At 39.6% G+C, this 19,978-nt stretch overlaps 1 protein-coding gene and 1 pseudogene across 4 annotated transcripts in view; one reads left to right on the plus strand and one right to left on the minus strand.

The window, feature by feature from the left end:
• The window catches only part of 1700057G04Rik (RIKEN cDNA 1700057G04 gene), a 48,551-nt gene that overhangs the window by 13,254 nt on the left and 15,319 nt on the right, over window positions 1-19,978 (plus strand). For 2 of the 4 annotated variants that reach the window (XM_011242838.2, XM_011242837.2), the window contains exon 2: window positions 3,803-3,911. The exons of the other annotated variants lie outside the window; for them this stretch is intronic. The gene's annotated coding sequence lies outside the window, so the exon portion shown is untranslated. The remainder of the gene's footprint in view (window positions 1-3,802; window positions 3,912-19,978) is intronic. 4 annotated transcript variants of the gene reach the window in all.
• Gm15493 lies at window positions 11,970-12,500 on the minus strand (annotated as a pseudogene).

Genomic DNA, 19,978 nt, shown 5'->3' on the forward strand with positions numbered 1-19,978 from the left:
TTTTGAAGTCTTTCATCAAAATGTATGATCTGTTATTTTCCAGAAATTTGTAATTTCTTTCTATGAAATAAATATTCTTTCTAAAATAGCATTAGAAACAGCGAATTATTTAATACCCTTTAAATTTATCTTTTAACTAAGGTGACTCTAAGGGGTAGAGAAAGAAAAGTGTTATAAGAAATAACTATTAAAATTAAGGTCAAAGAATTCTATGTTGAAAAGGAAAATTCCACTGTTTATTCTTGATTTCCTTAGTGCACAATAGTTCCTGCTAAATAATAAGTTAAAATTTATTACAAGAGGAAAAAACTGAAGATCCTATATTTAGAAATAGTACAAAGTTTCTATTCATAACCAAACCAAGAAGAAACATGTTTTTATTTCAGAAGGTTGTTATCTGCTTACTTTATGTCTTTCTTCTATATAATATTTCTAAGAAAGCAACTTTGCATTCCAATAAAAATCATAGGAAAATATTATACATACTTACATCTGAATCACCCCTCTTAAATGTAAAACTAAAACACAAAGCATATTTGAAAGATAATACTATTCTATCAATTTCTAAACAATAAGCAGTAAAGGAATAAAGAATTACATAGGCATATTTGAGAGGAGACACAAGATTGTCATGATTTTAGATTACCGCTTTACTTTTAGAAAAGTACATTTATAATTTATTATAATACAATAACATTTATAATACAATAAGATTTACAATATACTTTGAACTATTCATTTAAAATAATATCTATTGAAAGTTCAACGTCAACTTTTCATTTAAAATGCAATGGTACTATTAAAAATGCTACAGGATAAATATCAAGAGAAATATTCAAGAGCTCCACATAAAAAGCATGATTGATAACACTGTGGAGAGTTATGGTGGCTAACCAGTTGCCCCAAACTTATTTCTTCCCTCTACAAATATCCCTAAAGTGGTATGTCTGATATGTTTTGAGATGAGTGGCCATGGAACAACACTGGAAATCAGCAAGTGAACCACTGTGGCTTGGTCAGATGTAGTAACCTATGACAACGCAGAAAGTTGTGAGACAGAGAAGAAAAAATATCTACCACTTACACCCCAATGGCCAGAGACGTTAAAGATCTCCTTTGCAGAACTATGAATAAAAGTTCTAGCAACATTGTTTGTGTAGATACTACTCTACCTGGCAAATGTAACTACTCCCATCACAGAAGTAGTCATAATGTGAGTTACACATTATCCTTTATCCATAATACAGTTGCCCGAGATGTTCATATCTTTCGTGTTTCATGGTTCATCAAGATTGTAAATCTGTCTGACTGGACTCCAGTTTTCAGAGTTTTTAGAGACTATAAAAATAGGATGCCATGCCAGCACTATATAACAACTGATACTCCAAAGCACATCTTCAAGAGAAAGTTGTTACTAAGAATACTATTACATAAAAAAGGGGGGGGGTGAATAATCAATCCACCACAACATATACAAGTCACAGTTTATGACTTAGGAAGTTTGGAAAAGCAAATAAATAACAATGCTTTTAAATAAATAAATAAGTAAATAAATAAATAATACAGGAACTCTAAGGCAACATCCCCCAAAACTAAACATAAGCAAAGTATCTGATTAAAAAAAATTCAAAGTATTATTATGGGCTCTGCTTAGGTCCAACACAACCACATACCAGATCAGTGCAGATGACAAAAATCAATTGGATTTAGCAGGTAGATAAATCCTTTGCTAATCAATTAGAGCTGCCGAACCGACTCAGGAATTGAACTGTGCGCCCCCTCCTCGGGCCGTGGGTGGGCCGACATGGGAGGACTGCCAGACACTTTCCACGTGGTTCCGGGTGGGCATCTGGCTGCGTCTCCCTTCCCAGTGATTACAGATAAGACACTCCTCTACTACATATCTAGCTGGAGCCATGGGCCCACCAACCCCATGTACTCTTTGGTTGGTGGTTTAGTCCCTGGGATCTTTGGGTAGACAGCAAATTCAGACACTATTGCTGATGCCAAGGAATGCTGACAGGAGCCTGGTATAGGTCTCCCTCTCTCTTTCTCTGCTCAACAGTATGTGAATTACCCAGTAAGGTAGGGGAATTTAAACTTTATTTGAGTCCTATTCAAAATGGAAGTTTTACTCAAAATGGTTTTACTTTGGTTCTGTCTTATAGAATAATTGGAAGAAAATAGTCAATATGATTAAAGAGGATGCAGGTGGACAGTAAATAAAAGTAGGAAGGCTTTTCATGTCAAACTGAAATGAGAAATTGATCAGAGGTAGAAATTATGACCAAAAAAAAAAAAAAATGGCGTCATTAAACAGATCTCACCAAGCAGAAGAATGGCTGACCTCAATTTTTATTATAGTTCTCTTGACAGATTGGGGTGTTTTGAATAAGAATGTCCACCACAGGTTGACTTGTTGGAACACTTAGTCCACTGTTGATGATGTTTTTTAGATAGGTTTAAGAAGTTTAGAAGTATGTCACTGATTGACCCTTTATAAACTATGAATTTGAACTTTATTAAAACAGCATCTGGCTAGATCTTCAAAGGTGCTCTTTTAGCTAAAAGGAATTTCCCCTGGAGGTAAATCTCCAGAGTGTCCCTAGGCACCTTTTGCAAGACAAAGGAAAGTCACACACCAAGCAGAAGCTGCTCTGAGCTTAGTTCCTCTTGCCATGAGGACAGATATTAGAATTACTAAGTTTCTTTTGTAACTTTGGGAAAGCAAAACCTAATTTCAAAACAATTTATCACTTTAAGAATCAACATTAAAACTTCACTACTACATTGTGAAATTTGACTGCCAATTTATATCTATGAATGCATGACAATGTAAGCTTTAACGCTTTATTAAAGAGACATTGCTTTAAATCTTATCTTAATCTTACTTTTTAGGATAAGAATCACATTAATTATTATCTCAGCTAAAGGTATCTTAGGAGGCCCAGTTTTTTGGCCTGCTTATAAAAAGACTCCTGAGTTGCCAATTTAAGGCTAACCTTCTGTTACCAATGTAACAATTATTTAATCTTAACCAATAACTTATGAGCTGATTGTGAAAACACGCAGAGCACATTACCAGTAAAAAACAAACAAAAACAAACAAACAAAAATGAAGCAGCTACACCAGCACTTTTCTAAATTTTCACATAGCTCTAAACACATACACAAAACACACAAAGCAGAAACCAACAGCTCCAGACATGTGCAACCCCTACTCTTCCTCCATGAGCAGGCAAAAGAATTAGAAGGGTAAGCTTCCATTTCATAAACAAAACTTGGTTCCTCTTGACCGATCTCTGGAGACTACCAGGCGTCCCTGGCTCTTCCCACTCCCCAGGGCATCCCCTGGTGAGGTGATGGTCTTCCTAGCACATCTGCTGACCACAGCCCGAAGGGACAGCTGCAAATACAAAGCGCGCTTTTCAGAAAACCCTATTGTCTATAAACAGAGAAACCAAACTCAGGCGGATCTAAACTCAGGCTGCACCATGTTTCAGAGGCACCAGACGAAACACAGACAACAAACCAACACAACAAGCACATGTTCGTTTCCGGAAAGATAAGACAGACACTTAGAAGGAAGGCACTGGCTGGCACACACACACACAAGAGGGGATTCCCCGATTTTCTCTCTGTCCCTGGGAGAGTTTCAAAATCCACTTTCCTCCTGCCTGATGCAGTTTCCAACTGTGGCCATCCTCCTGATTATTAAATCCCTTTTATTAAACCCTAAAATTTCTCTCGCCTAAAAAAATAGCTTCTGGAAGCTGCGGCTGACTGCCTGTTATGTTCCTAGATCCTGAGAATTTCACTGCTGAACCTAAGTGAATCCAGCGCACGGACCCCGTTCCAGCTTAGACTGTACCACACCTGGCAACCTTTTGCTTGTTGCTTCTCATGTTCCGGTACGAATTTTCTTTAATTATTTTCTTCTTCCATGGAGCTCCAAACCAGCAGTGTTCCTTCCCGTGTCCTCTGCCATTTCCCAGGCCCCGCGTGGGACTCCAATTTGTTGAGGCCAGCCAGCGGCTCACATGTCTGGGTTCGAGCCTGGAAGGCATCTTGGAATCTGGAAGAAAAGACGGAATCTAGGCGAAGAGAGAAAGGATGGAACCAAGACAATAGTCTGATCAGGGTTCAATTTTAATATTGGGGAACACACGCTTATAAAGAAGGGGGAGCCCATTCCCGCCAAATCATCCTTGGAGTCCAGCTGCAGGTGACCAAGTGTAGGCTCCGGAAGCGGCAGATAGCAGCGGTGGCAGTGGTAGAACAATAGGGTGATCCAGGGAGGCAGGCTCCACCCCAGGTGATCTCCTAGTGACAATAAGTCAAGGGTGCTCAGCCTGTTTTCAGGCTGTGGGGGGAGGTTACAGGTTACCTTGGTCATATCTTATCACAACTATATGGAAGCAATTGATAGTGAGGACAAAAAGAAGAGGAAGAAAGATAAAAGAAGAAAAGAGGAAGAATTAAAGAGATCCTTCCAAGTCCTTGACACACCATTAAATAAAATGCCTGAAGTTCTGGAATGCAGAAATAAAAGATTTGAGAATTAAAGATATCTAAACCTATTCAATGAAATAACAGAACCGTTTTTATTTGGGGAGAAAGTTATGGGTATTATTAGCCAAGAAACCCACAGACCTACAAAAAGACATGAATAAAAAAGATCTTCATCACACCATACATTTCCAAAAGTACAGGATAAATAGATCTCAAACAGAAGAAAACATTGCCACATACAAGGAGATCCTCCACTGGAGTAACACCAGAAAGACCACAAAAGACATGGGGGATTTAAAGATGTTATATAAATCCTAAAGGACAATAACTGTCCCAGGAGAATACTATGGTGAGCAAGAGTATCATTCAACAACACTTGGTAAATAAGGACCTTTCAAAACACAAACTGAGAATCCATGGTAAGTAAAGTAAACTTAGAAAACAAATATTTGATAGAGTCCTATATTCATAAGCAAAAGGAAGTTAAATAACATCCCAAAAGCACTTGAAAAATCCAACCAAGGGGTAAGATGCACAAGATACAAATACATAGGATGCAATGTTATCAATGCGACCATCAAGCCATGCATGGTAAATATAGATAAAGGGGGAATGTGTATTCCCATAATTAGAAGAAAATTACAAAAACATCAGTCTTTACCTATAAATAATACATTGAAAGTAAACATCACATTTTGAAGTAAAAGGACTCAGACTGGATTAAAAGTTAAAAACAAAAACCAACAATACAAGAAAACCACACGCCAAGTCAAGAAAACCACATGCAGAAAGTGTAAGGATGATATTCTTAGAGAGTGTAATCTTGAGTATACTAGAAAGAGCTACATTTATGTTTGGGGTCCAGGTAGACTTTAAGATTAAAAGTCAAGAAAAAACAAAGACCACTAAATAATGTTCAATGGATCAGTTAAGGAAGATATAATCACATATATCTATGTCCATCTAATGTGGACTTTATAAAATAGTACCCAACTTTATAAAATAGCACCATTAAGCCTTAAGTGAGAAATATGCTCCAACGTAATATTACTGAGGGAGTTAGGCATCTTACTTTGATCAACATATAGATTATATCATTTCAGCAAAGAAATTGCTAAACTATACTGTGAATAGGTAAGAGAGTCATTTTTTACAGCCAGCATCTGGAGATCACATTGCTGCCGTTAGCACATATAACTTTATCCAGACTAGACCATATATTAGGTCATCAGTAGGCCATAAGACAGTCACCAAATTTCCTAACACATTCAGACATTTTCTGATCACGATGCACAATGATAGAAGTGAACAATAAAAAAGTTTGAAATTACACAAACACATGGAGACTGAACACTATATTTTGAACAGCATAATTGGTCATCAAAATATAAAAATTTAATTTTTAAAAGTTTTCAAAATAAATGAAAATACATTTCAAAACTTAACAGGATACAGCAAGTTCCTACTGAGGGGTGTGTATAGGGATAATTTCCTGTATCAAAAATAGAAAGATTCCAGATAAAGAACATGTTGAATGCATTTCAAAGATCTAGATAACAAAGAATAAATCAAATCCCAAATTAGTAACAGGAAAGAAATCACAGATAAAGCACAAATAAGAGAAGTAGGCACCAAAAACAAAATATGAATTTAAAAATTAGCCTTTTTTGAGAACAAAATTGGCAAACCTTTAGCCGGACACATCAATATGAAGGAAGAGAACAATGTGGACACGCACGCCAATCCTAACCCATAAGCCATTTCCAGTTAAAAGCCACTTGGAAATGAAAATCTACTTTATTCTCGAGAATTTTGTGCATGTACATAATGAAGTGTGATCATATCTCAATGTATTTAAAAAATACTAAACACTTAAGGGAGAGATAATAAAGGCTCTCAAAAACAGAAATCTGTTAGGGATGAAACCCCTACCGCCTCCCTAATTCTACTGGGCTAACATCACTCCCCGTTTTCAGTGGGAGAACTATAATCCAAACCGCACCACCACACCAAGATGCTATCCTCCAAGGGCAGGAGTTCTTATCCAGAATGCTAAAGATAGCAGGTCTGCTATTGAGGATATACAGAGACAGGAGAACATGCATACCGTATGTGTGGATATAATTTAGTATAGCCATTGCGGGAAACAGGATACAGGTTCCTTAAAATTTTCCAAAATGTATATCACAAATTTCAAAAGCTAAATTCCTAACATTTAACCACAAGCAAGAGTCACAAACAGTTTAACTTACACTACAGGTCATTTAAAATGTTAATCTGCAGGTAGCCAATGTAAACATATCGGCTTCTCATTCATGCCAGTGTTTCAAACACAAGGCTTTCCAGCTTTTATTTCTCAGCATTGAGAAACAGTCCTTTGTTTCTTGGAGCATTTCGTAGTTCTTGACTATGGAGGCAACCTGAAAATTATTTTCCCACTGGAAGCCAACTTTGATGTGCTTCCCAGAAAAAAATATTATGTGTGTGTGTGTGTGTGTGTGTTTGTATGTGTGTGCATGTCTGTTGATTTATTATTTACATCTATTCCCTGGGTTTAAATAAAATGAAGCCTACAGAAATATGTGTTACTTAGTGCTGAGGAGTATTTTTATAACTGTCATTTGGTTCTGAATAACAGTGAATAGATCCTGAAATGATTGACATGACCGGACCTTAATTAGGATTTGTGTAAACGTGTACTCAAAATTGTTAAGGAGGTTACTTAGCTGAAAAAGGCAATTTGAAAAGATCTAAGTTTGACTTTCATGACTTGATTAAAGTCAGTTCATTTTACCACCACTGAATTCTAAACCACACAACCAACTATAACAAAGATAAACTAATAAATAGAGAAAAGGGGAAGAGTGCTCACACCTGTCCTTCTCTATGGACAGAGTTAATGAATTCACTGATGACAGAAAACCAGAGGGCCCAGGCAGTGTCTAAACAGAAGCCAGTTATCAGGAAAAACCAAGCAGATTTCACATATAAATAATTTAGATTATATTAAGTGGAACTATATAAGCATTTCAAAATCTATTATATTTCTACCCCAAAGAAAGATTGAGGTAGAAAGAGAGGAAGGCAGAGTCATTCAAGTTGACACTGGGCAAAATTTTCAGGTTATGACTACACATTGTATCTTTCTAAAGATATAAGCAGTTTCTAAATGCTATACAATTGAATTTTTCCATAGGGAAAAAATCCTGGTATAATGTAGAGCATTTTGAAATACCTTATTTCAAAACATGTATGGGTAGAAAATAGTAAGGAAATAAGAAAAGAACAAAACCTCAAGCACATATTTCTGTAATAATTAGGCCAGTAATGAGAGTCACCAAGTACATACGATATGTCAGGAAATACAATAAGCACTCTATCTTAATTCTAGTATCTTTATACATCATTATCAGTGCTAAAGAGATGATAGCACAGTGAAAGAAACTGAGGCAGAATGTTAGAACCAGTGTAAACCAGCATAAAATAACTTAGTTCATACTGAGACATGTGGTGGTCAGGAATTGTAGTACCAGGAAGCATTTGTGGACTCCAAGAGACCAATCGGGAGGCCATCTGATGCAATCACAAAAGGGTCTTCACTTACAAGCTCAAGCTTTAACTCTCCACAGACCCACAGGACAGCTTTGGTAAAGAAACCCTGAGCTCTCGTTGGGACAAGGTCTTACAGAAAATGGCAAGTGAGGGGTGAGTGTTTCTAGCCTGGCACCATCTAATTGGGGAGCTACTGTGGCCTTTAACATAATTAGCTGGTACTGGGTGCCAAACCATAAACTTAACTTCTGTTTTTCCTGACTGGTAGTTGTTGGAAGTGAAGTGCCAGGAGCAGGCTTGTAACCTGGGGGTGCAAATTTGTTGGGGGAATATCCTGGAGACTGCTGCTAGGCACAGGTCTTGTTAGAGAGTAACCTAGAAACTGGTGCTAGGTACCAACCTGTTAGTTTAATTGAGTTCAAACGTAGGTCAGGTTCTCTAAGGTGGAGTCTGAGCCCAAAACATTTGATCTCTCTGATTCATATTTACATTTACAAAAACAGTGAATTCTATGGCATTTGAAATACTACCGTGTGGTGTGTGTGTGTGCATACATGTGAGTGAAGGTGCCTGCAGAAGCCAAGAGAGGATGGTAGATCCTTGGATTCATAGTCATAAGCATTTGAGAGCTGCCTTACACAGATGCTAGAAATTGCACTCAGCAATTCTACAAGAGCAGTGTCTTAGTTAGGATTTATTGCTGTCAAGAGACACCATAACCAAAGCAACTCTTATAAAGGAAAACATTTAATTTGTGGCTGGCTTGGAGTTTTAGAGGTTTAGTCCATTATCATCATGATGGGAAGCATGGCAGCACTCAGGCAAACATGGTGCTAGAGAAGGAGCTGAGAGTTCTACTCCTAGATCGGCAGGCAGGAAGGAGAAGACTACATTCCACACGTAGCAGAGCTTGAGCATATATATGACCTCAAAGTCCACCTCTACAGTGCTGCAATTTCTCCAACAAGGATACACCTACTCCAACAAAGCCACACCCCCTAATAGTGCCATGTTCTATGGCCAAGCATTCAAACATATGAGTGTATGGGGACTATACCTATTCGAACCACCACAAGCAGTATGAACTATCAACCAAGAAACCCGATGTCTGAAATATTTTTAAAACAATTGTATAGGTTCATTGAATCTCTTCCCTCAGTATATACTGTTTGAATATGTAATCTTCAACCTAAATATTGCCCATGAAGAGTAATTCCCTACAACTGTCATCTATATGTGTACACAACAGGCAGGATAGTGCAAATGGGGTGAGAGTTTCAAAGACACAGGAAAGGTTCCAGACCCAGGAGAGATGAGTAGGCACACTGAATCCTGCTCACCAACTTAATACAACTAAATACCCAGGACAGGACACCCAGCAGCTCTTTAAGGATGCTAGAAATAAATGGAAGGCAGGAAATGGATTAAGGACCTTAGGTTGTTTTATAGGTCTCCTTGAATATTCATCCTTAAATGGGTTTGGTTCCCAGCTTTAAAAAAAAAAAAATCTCTGGAATCTATAGTCCAAGTTCAAAGGCAGAAGAAAAAGAAGACCTTATAGACAACCATGCCCTGAAGGGTACAGCACACCTAACTGTAAAATGCAATCAAAAGTGCTATGACTGAGTGCAGGAGTGGATTATAAGTGAGGTGTAGCTTGTGGTGTGGTCTGCCTGGGTTGGTGGGGAGGGATGGTGGCTATATTTTAGGTTCAATAAACAACACAAATGTAGTAAGAGCTAGTTACAGGTGGCTTCACACAGCATTTTTAACCAACTTCTAGTAAAACAATAGTTCATAAATGAATTGCCTCAATTTTTACATAAGTAACAAGCAAACCAAAGGCAATAGACAAACAGCAGCACCTTAGAGCCTGTTACTCTCATCTGCTTGCTGGGGTCACTGAATAGGCCTTTCTTCCCTACTGTGCTCTGCAGTAGTCTGAGTTGCTCCCTCTCTCAGTGATGTAGGAGCAAGCAAAGGCTGGGAGAACAAAAAGTGACTCGATACCAAATGTCTTAGGGTTTTCTGCTGCTGTGAAGAAAAGTCATGACCACAGCCATTCTTACAAAAGAATGCATTGAAATGGGGCTGGTTTACAGTTCAGAGGTTTACTCTACTATTGTCTCTTTGGGAAACAAGGTGGCATGCAGGCATGATGATGAAGAGGTAGCTCAGTGTTCTATACCTGGATCTGTGAAGCAGCAGGAAGTGAATGCCACACATGGCTTGAGCCTCTGGAATCTCCAAGCCCACTCCACCCCCTAATGACACACTTCCTCCAACAAACCACAGAAATCTCAACAAGAACACATGTCTCCCTTCCTTTTCCTCCCTCCCTCCCTCTTTCTCTCTCTGTCTCTCTCTCCTCTCTGTCTGTGTCTCTGTCTCTCTCTCTGTCTCTCTGTTCTCTCTCTGTCTCTCTCTGTCTCTCTGTCTGTCTCTCTGTCTCTCTCTGTCTCTCTCTCTCTCTCTGTCTCTCTCTCTCTCTCTCTGTCTCTCTCTCTCTCTCTCTCTCTCCCTCCCTCCTGTGTGCTAATGAAATGTGATCATTTGGCTCCGTCACCACCAGATTGGTCTCTTCCTTATGTTCTTCCTTCAATGATGGACTGTATCCATCTCTGGAACTCTAAGCCAAAATAAACATGTTCTTCCTTAAGTTCCTTTTAGTAGTATTATATCAAGGATGCTTCTGGTAATAGTCCTAAACAATTGTTAGGTTTGGAATTAGGAGGAGGAGAAAGACTTTTGTTCAAATTCTTACTGTCTCAGCTGGGAAGAGATGTCAACCAGAATCTACAGTTAAAAATCTCTGTCTCATTCTCAAATCTTCATGGTTTTTCCTGTGTTTTAAAATCCTACCTCCTATAAGTTACGTGGCCCCCTTTGTCTGCTACCTGCACCATTCCTTCTTCCCCTACTGTGATAAAGGGACACAGAGATTAAATGGCCCAGCAGCAAAGGAGAATTGTGATTTCTGATGGAATGATTTCAGCAAAGATGTTCGTAAATGTTAACAATGCATATGGGATGTGATGGTTCTTTCTCCTAGAATTGCACTTAACTGTTGTAAAAGAGCATATGCTAATCAAGTTGGGATGTAAAATTGTATTAGTTATTATTCTTATGGTAAGTTATATAGCATGAATTCCTTAACATAGCTTTGTCAATGTTCTGTGTGTGTGTGTGTGTGTGTGTGTGTGTGTGTGTGTGTGTGTGTGTGTTTGTGTGTGTGTGGTTTGTAATTTTCTCTTTTGTCAAAAGAGGGGTAGGAAACGGAGACCAGATAATCCTGGGTTCGGGGGAAGGGGCATTCAGGGAACCCTTGCAGGCAGGGCCTGGGTAGAAGAGTCCTGGACTTTCCCATAATCCTTTGCAGGAAACAGCAATGCAGACAGATAAGGAGGTGGAGTGAGGCAGGGCCCTTTGGACAATGGCGGGGTGGACCAAGGGGCTTGGGGGTCACTCTAACATGCAAAGCCCAACTGCCCCATAAACTAGGTTGCTTTTGAAGAGCAACATACATATAAATAAATAAGACAAGCTGCACGCACATATGCGGAGAAGGCACTCCATTCCCTACTGGCCCAAAGATAGGAGTCAGCCATGTGTCTGCCACCAAGTGATTCTCTGAAACACACCAGGTGGTGGGGCCCAGCAGGTTAAGTCTTCGTTGGGATGGCTGCTTGGTCTCCAAGGTGCTGCCCATTAAGCACCCAAGCCACTCTGAGTCAGATCCATGCCAGTTGGGGGAGCCTGTGCTGTGAGTGCTGGCACAAGACTGCCTGGCTAGAGTCCAGTCTCTCCTCTCCAGGGGTCTGGGGTATAGGGGTGCAGACAAAGGAGGGGTGAGGGGCTCACGGAGACATCCTCTCCCCCACCCCACGGGTTTCTGGCCTCCTCTCTTATCTCTCTGCCTCAATGGCAGAGTGGGCCCTTGTTTCTAAGGTGACCCGTTGGGGAGCCAGGGAAGGCCAGTCTGAAGTTGGCGAAGGGGGTGCTCGTGTCCACAGGGGCGGCTGCGACTGGTGGTGCTGTGGGCCTCCTGGGGGCGAGGCTGCAGTTGGCCTGCTGGGTGTTGCAAAGCTGCCAGTGGCATGGGGGAAGTGCAGTGGGGGTGACGTGACCAAAGTGGCCATTGGGCTGCAGCTGCTGCCACCACCATAGATGCTTTCAGAGGTCTTAGGATAGGAGAACATGGTGAGAACATCAGGGAAGTTGGGGGGCGTGGCAGGGGTGTTGGCCGGAGTGAACATCATCTGGTGGTGGTGGCTGTAGGGGATGTTGGTCTCCTGGAAAAGGGCACTGAGGGGTGTCTCGAACTGCTACTGGGCTGCTTGCAGCAGTTGCTTTGCCTGATCGGCTGCTTAGCCTGTTATCAGCATGAACTGGTTGATCATGACCTGGTGTTTGAGCCGGTCCATGTTCAATGACATGGCACCGCCACACAGTTAGCACGCAGCTCCGGCCTCTCTGTGCACTAGCCTCACATGCCCACCATTAGCGAGCCGGCCCCAGCTAATCCCATTCATTTTCTTTATTATTTTTTTATTTTTTAGTAAAGTATAAGTGCTTTTCTCTTCTGTGTCTTTTTGGGGTTTTTGTTTTTGTTTTTTTTTGTTGTTGTTGTTGTTGTTTTTTAATTTATAAGAATGGGGAAGCAATTGTCGGGTCATGTTTAATTCAGCTAGAATACTGTCTGATCATTTCTACAACTATCTGATGTTATTTCTTGGAATAGATCCATTAAATTAATCAGAGGCCTGTAGAGAAAAAGAGCAACAGGAAATATGTAGCTAGTGATATGAGGTTTGACTGGTAAGATGGTTCAGCTTGTAGGTTTTGTGGCGCCAAGTCTAACGACCTAGGTTTGATCCCTAGGACACACACCCTAACGGGAGAGAACTGATTATCAAAAGCTCTCCTCTGAAATTCACATTTGCCCCTTTGTATTTGCACATGTTCCCACATGCACATGAAATGCACATGTACACACACATGTGTATACTCAAACACACGTGCATGCACACACACTCTACTCTAAAAATTAGTATATGTAATTTAAAAAAAGTTGCAAATTGCTCTTAAACAAAAGTCTGAGAGTGAAACTCAATTCTAAACTATAAAGCAAAACTATCATATTTTGGATTCCAATCTGAGAATCAGGGGAACCGGGGACACAGAGTCCAGTTTGGGTCTAACTGCTTGAGAGGCAGGAACATGAGAGCAGCACACTAGTGTTAACCCAAGAAAAGTAGCAGGGCAGAGTAAACAAACAAACCCTTTCTTCCACAAGTTTTTCCTAATCATTTCTTTTTTATTGAGGCAGCAGAAAGTAAGCCGGGATGGGAATTGCTACTAGAGCCTAGCATTTTGCGCTGATTATCCTAACCAGGCTTTTATGCCTTGGAATGGTTGGAGCTTTGGACTGGAAAAACCACTGAGAGTTCAGAGCTTGGTGAGCTATTGTTGGAACTTGGAAGACAGTGCTGATATCACTGCTGATGATACGGACCTAGATTATGAAGTTTCAGAGGAAAACTGTTCTTGGAATAACTTGAAATAAGAATCTGTGGCTTCTGGTAAGCTAATAAATAATTGACTATGATTAACCAATGACCAGAACAATTGAAGTGAAACCATTGCTTTACTGAGACAACTTATATTGCTTATATGGAGTTAAAGGATTACCTGTGACTATTAAGAGTCCAGTATCATTGAGGTGAAATCTGTGGATTATTTCCTCAGGATGAGTTAGAGCACGGAATATGTGGTTCACTGAGGGACCTAAGGATACATCTTAAGCTCAGATTGAGTCTGACAGTGCATACATCTCCATTATGGCTTTAGTTTTGAAGGCATGAAGGAGTCATTAAGAAAAAATGAGGCTTGGTACCATTAGAACCTGAGAGGTCATTGGTGAAGATGCATTCTCAGTTGTAGTGAGGCCACTACCATCTTGGAGACTATAGAACGTGGACCAAAAAAGAGAGGCACGTTGGAACGGTGCAAACTAGAGCCTGCCAGGTAAGCTGGATGCTGCAGATGTCAGAATAGTCATGGTGGAGCTATCCAAGCCATTTAGAGCCCATAGGTCTCGAATAAGTCCCAAAGTACTATGCTTTCTATCGTGATATTGACATGAGATCTTGAGAGGAAACAAGGTTGAACAGTGATGCCTTTGTGTGTCAAGTTTACAAGGGGTTAATCATGCTAGCAAGATTTTGTCAACTTGACATAATTGTTACACGTGCAGAGAAAACCTCTATTGAGGAACTGCTTTCGTCAAGTTGACATGTGAGCTTTGCTAAGGGATATCCCTTAAATTGCTAATTGATTCAGGGGTCCTAACCCACTATGCTTGGTACCATCCATTGGTAGGCATGCCTGGTCTATATAAGAAAGATAGCTAGCTGAGTAAGCCAGAAACAAACAAGTCAATAGGCAACTTTCTTTGATGGTTCCTGCTTGAGGTTTTGCTTTGTCTACCATCCATAATGGGCTATGATCATAACATATGGTGTACGTAGACTCTTTCTTTCCCATTCTTTCATCATGTTACTTAATCCCAGTGACATAAAGACAACTAGAACACTGATAAAGTAGCTATCAGAGTACACTGACCCTTCTCTCCAAGTGTGTAAAGTCCTTCAGTGATTCACACTCTACTTGATATGCAATAACCTAAGTACTATGACCTCCAATAAAAGTGTTTCAACACTGTGATACATGCATTATAGGTTATGAACTAAGAGGTAAAGAGAAAAAATAGAAAGCATATACACACATACCCCTAAAAAAACAAGTCAGAAGTAATGATAGCCTTACAATATTGTATCACGTGGTCATTACTGGTATCTGTATCTTTGTCTACTCTATATGCCCATTTCCTCTGAGAAGCAAGCTAAAGGACAGCTGGCTCCAGAGCTTATATCCTTTGTATTAAAGTTTCCATTCACTAACCAAGTTATTGTATATAGTGACAGCTTTCATAAAGACCGTTTTTCATGTATAGCATATATTTTAACCTTGTGCAGCCACATGAATTTTAATTATATATATGCTCTAATAATGTAAACTATAAGAAAATTGTGTGTGTGTTCTTCTCTTTCCTCCCCTCTGTCTCTACATGGTCCTCCAAGTCCCAAATAAACTTCCTTCTATATTAAGCCTGTCACATGGCTTGATTGTTCAGCCAGACACCTTGGCAGAGCCCGCCTCCACTTTATTATAAAACACAGTGTGTGTGTGTGTGTGTGTGTGTGTGTGTGGTGTCTCTACAAATACCACTGCCAGCAGAGTAATGATCAGTGTTAGACAAGAAGGAAATCCAGTCCAACACGACTCAGTCGCCAGTGCTGGTTAAAACTTGCTTTTTATAGTTATACATTCTGGGTTTCTTTATTGTAAGGTCATAGATTCCTGAACTCTTGAGAATTTTAGTGAACTTAATGTTAGCTTGATTAAAACATTAATTTTAATCAAAGCAAAAACTATTATAACCAGCATTTATATGTGCAAAGATTATTGCAGTATTTAGTATATGGAATATTTTGAATATGCCTTCTGTCAGTGTGAAACATAGCAGCAATTTGTTCATCATAGTAGAACACCAATGTTCTGATGACCGAGTTGGAACCTTTTCTGCATGTGTATACATGTCAAGTTGTTGGCATGACAGAAGTGATAGATGTTATTTTTGCATTTCTAAAAACCAATGTATTGTATATAATTGTTTTTTATTTCTTTTGTGCAAATCAATTTTTAAACTCTTGTTGTGTCTTTAAACTTGTAACTCAATGTCAGTGTTATCCAGATAGCAATGACAGAGCACAGTTCAGTGGTGGTGATGACACTGAAGGACTGTCCAGTTCTGCTTTGCCCCGAAAGTGCCATCAATGTGGTTTTGTTAACTTTAAGTGTCACAGAAAGTTTATAATGAGGATAAACACATCACAGCTTCAAGAACTAGGAAAAAGTGAGCACACACGGCTTTATATATATGTGAACTGAAAATAGTAAACTTTCGAACATATAAATATTAGATACAGGAAACCTGGTTACCTTTATAATTATGATTAAGTGTATCAGGCGTAAGGCCAGAGTTGGTGTGGACAACAAAGGCATCTCTGAAAGTACTTATCAAAAACCATACATTAAATTAATATTAAAGTATTATAGAATCCAAAAACCTTCTAGTATCTGATGTAGTTTATTTTTAGGCATATTTAAGCACAGGACAATTTGGAAAAAGTTTCCTGATGATGATTAATCAATCCTTTGTGTTCATCAAAGCTCAAGATGTGATACAATGACATTGTTCAGAGTACCAATGGCCTCCTCTGTAAAGGATGAGCTCTGTTTACCTAGAATGCTCAAGATAAGGATCTAGGGAGAATGACTGACATAAACTAAGGTCTGTGGGAGTCAGGTAAAGCTTGGATCTACAGATAGCACAGAGGTCACCTAGACTATTGTAAAGTACATGTGACCTCACCCATAAACGGGGTTGTATTGACTGAGAAACAGTGTTCAAGATAAAGGTCTATGGAGGAAAAGTCTGAGATAAACATAATAGCCCAGGAGAGTCAGGTGTGTTCTGCCACTTCAGATAGCACAGGTGTCCAAGACTATTAACTATAACCATCCCCAGGTTTCTGGAAAGAAATTATGCTATATATCTTTTTTGGTAAACAGACAACTCTGTGTGCTTAGCATTCCCTGTTGCTTAGCTTTGAGCATTAGGACCTAATCCTCACTACAAAATAAAAACTGAAATTTATCCTGCAGTTGTTTTGCCAAAAGGTACTCTACCTCATTAACCTGCAGCTTAGGGTTTCCAGGTTAAAAAATAGGAAGCAAGCAAGGAAGCATGAACAAATGAGCACTGTTTGGAATCCATTCAGTTTTCTTCTGGAGATTTCTATGCAAAGGAGAATAGTTCCTGAGCACAGAACATGTAAACATTATGAGTATTTGAGGCAGGTGTTCTGTTAGACAGATCCAGATATCAACCATGTCAGACCTCAAATTGCCTGCTCCAGTTGAACAGGCAAGATGCTCAAATTCCAGACACAATCAGTCCTATGCTTGGAGCACATACTTGCTGTCCTGCTAGACCATTCCAAGAGACCATGCTAGACACCTGAAGCTGGTCTATGCTAAGTTGTGGGCTCTTCTTTTTCTACCCTTTATGCCCTGGTATCATCCTGGATCATTCGATAGAAGAGAAAGGAGAGGGGAGAAAGAGATGGAGATCCCTGAATCGAATCTATTTCCCGTTGTTTCTTCTTTGAGGATGACTACTAACAAACCTCAGCCAATCCACATGAATAACCAATAACCATCCACTATGCCTATCAAAGCTCCAACATTTTTGTACTCTCTGAAAAGTTCCCAGAATCCCAAACGTCACACAATTTCAGAAAACATCTTCAGGTGGCAAGACTATGCCTTTGCTAGAGCACGAGGCGAGTCATAGTCGCTTCAGACAGTCTGAAGCAGCCCCATATCCCCACAACTGGGATTAAAGTGAAAATATATTCTTATATTATTTCTATATATTTTTTAATGAGACCAAAATCTCAGAACTCTAACAAATACCAATGCTGAGAACTGGGCCGAACAGCTTTCTTAAGATGTGTGGATAGTGAAGGCTGTAGTTAGGTTTTTGCTTGGCTACCAGTTGGGGTCTTAGGTTCATGGTGTTCCTTCTTGAATTTCTGCCCCATTGAATCTACTCCCCAAAGGTTCTCAGAAATATGTGTCAGCATCATGTACTGGTCCACAGCTTCCAAAGTGTTTCTGATAAACAGCATGTGCATGATGATCAAGCATCAAGGATAGACCAGATGGAAGATGAGCCCGGACTGTGATCATGCAGTTCTAGATCTAATGTCAGATCCTCTCCAGAACCTTCTGAGCTGCAGTTTAGTGTAGATGACTGTCTGTAAGCAGGTGAAAGATAAGGCTAGAGCCTGTGATTGGGCAGTGGAAAAAGAAGCTGGGCTGAGAGTTTTAGAGACAAGTACAGAGAGACAGAGCAACAGAAGAGGAGAAGGCGAGAAGGAGAAAAGATGGAACCTATAGGAGAGGAAGAGAAGCCAGAACAACACAGTCCTGGGAGCCATAAGTATTGGGAATTTCTTAGATAGATGATTACATAGTAAGTAGTGTGTGTCTGCTTCATCTAGGTGTATAGCTTGTGTTTATATGAATTGAGTTTTGAGTTCATTGAGCGGGCATTTTGTGGGTTGAGAATTTAGCAATCTAAATTTGAATGATAAATTACAAGCCTCTAGAGTTTTGACTTTACCGGGTAATGGGGATTTGTGATAGCTAACCACAGAGGGTGGATGGCTGGGAAACTGAACATGATCTCCCACAAGAGAACAACTACATGGAGACTCTGCTGGCAGGGAAACCGCAATACTAGAAATTACCTGGCATTAGCATGGGTGTATTGGTTTTTATATATTTCACACAACAGTTTAGTACAGTGTTTTCCTTTGTTCTGCTTTCTTTTCCTCCCTATAGTATCAAATCTATTGTCCACTTGCTCCTTCTTGTGCATATATGTTACACTTTTTAAACGATATCATTTCAATCTCTCTCTTTTTTTTATATTGGGAATTTGAATGTGCCGCATTGTTTATATAAATAGTGTCGTGAACTCACCACACTCCCCAGGTCCACACCTTGCCTGCCAAGCAAACTTAAAAGTGAGAGCTCCTTACATGGGGCTTCTGGAGGTAAACTGCATCCTGTTGTGCTACTGACAGAGCATCCTAACTTCTTTGGACATGTCTCTTGGCAGGTATGCTAAATTCACCTCCCAAACCAGGAGTTCTCCTCTATTTACTGTTCCTTCTCCACCATTTCTTAGTACAGAATCTCACAAAGCTCCTCTTTTCCTGGAATTAGCATCCTCATTTAATCCCTATCTATGGAAAATAGGTGCCTTGAGTCTGAGAACTTTATTTTAGAAACATTCTCTTTTTCCTAGAAGTTAACTGTAAGGTGCTTAAGGGAAAATTATCTTCTTCATAACTGTTTCTCTTCACTGTACATCAGATACAATTGGATTATAGATCATCTATAAATATTCACTTACTTAGAAGGAGTTGACTATAAAACCTGTGTTTATGAGGCATTAGTGTATTTTCTGTTTGCTAAGCCTTACTTTTAATGACATGCGGATTTCCTTCATTGGGTTCTACTTATACTCACTACCTATTCTGAATATTAGGTTCCTTGTAAATATCTGTGCTGACATATTATGGAGCCTAGAACTGCTCTTATATGAACTATAAAATTAAGCTTGTAAAGCTTTATTGCAGCCATACACAGTACTGCATATATATGTATACATACACACACGCATATGTACAATATTTGAAATAGAGAATTCTTTATTTTCACATGATCTGGGAACTTGGGGATTGTAGTGGCATTCCTGGCTTCTCTCCATCACAGTCCAGTGTTACCCATCTCACAAGCTGTAGAAAATAGACAAATGACCCCAGCCCTTGACAAGTATCCATATAGTGGAAGACAATCGTGTGTTCTATACATAAAGGACAAGTTATTGTTCAGAACTCCAAGTTATTCTTTTTGGCGGGATGATTTGGTCCTAGAAATAGTAGATCATAATCTTTGCTTTGGTTTTCTCATTAACACTCTTTTCCATGAACTCGTGCCAAAGCCTTCATATAAATCGCGTGAGTCACCTGTGACTTTTGTCTCTCAAATTACACATTAAAGTGTGAATGGTAAGGGTTTTGTGTTATTTTTTTTCCAGGGAGACATGAACAGATGTCTTCTCACTCAAGATAGGGCACCACTAACCTATCAAAGTAACAACCGTACCAAAGTCCATTTTGAGGATTTTTACAGGACTGTGGGCAAAAGGTTA

The sequence above is a fragment of the Mus musculus genome, chromosome 9, assembly GCF_000001635.26.
Source record: "Mus musculus strain C57BL/6J chromosome 9, GRCm38.p6 C57BL/6J".
NCBI classification, from domain to species: Eukaryota; Metazoa; Chordata; class Mammalia; order Rodentia; family Muridae; genus Mus; species Mus musculus.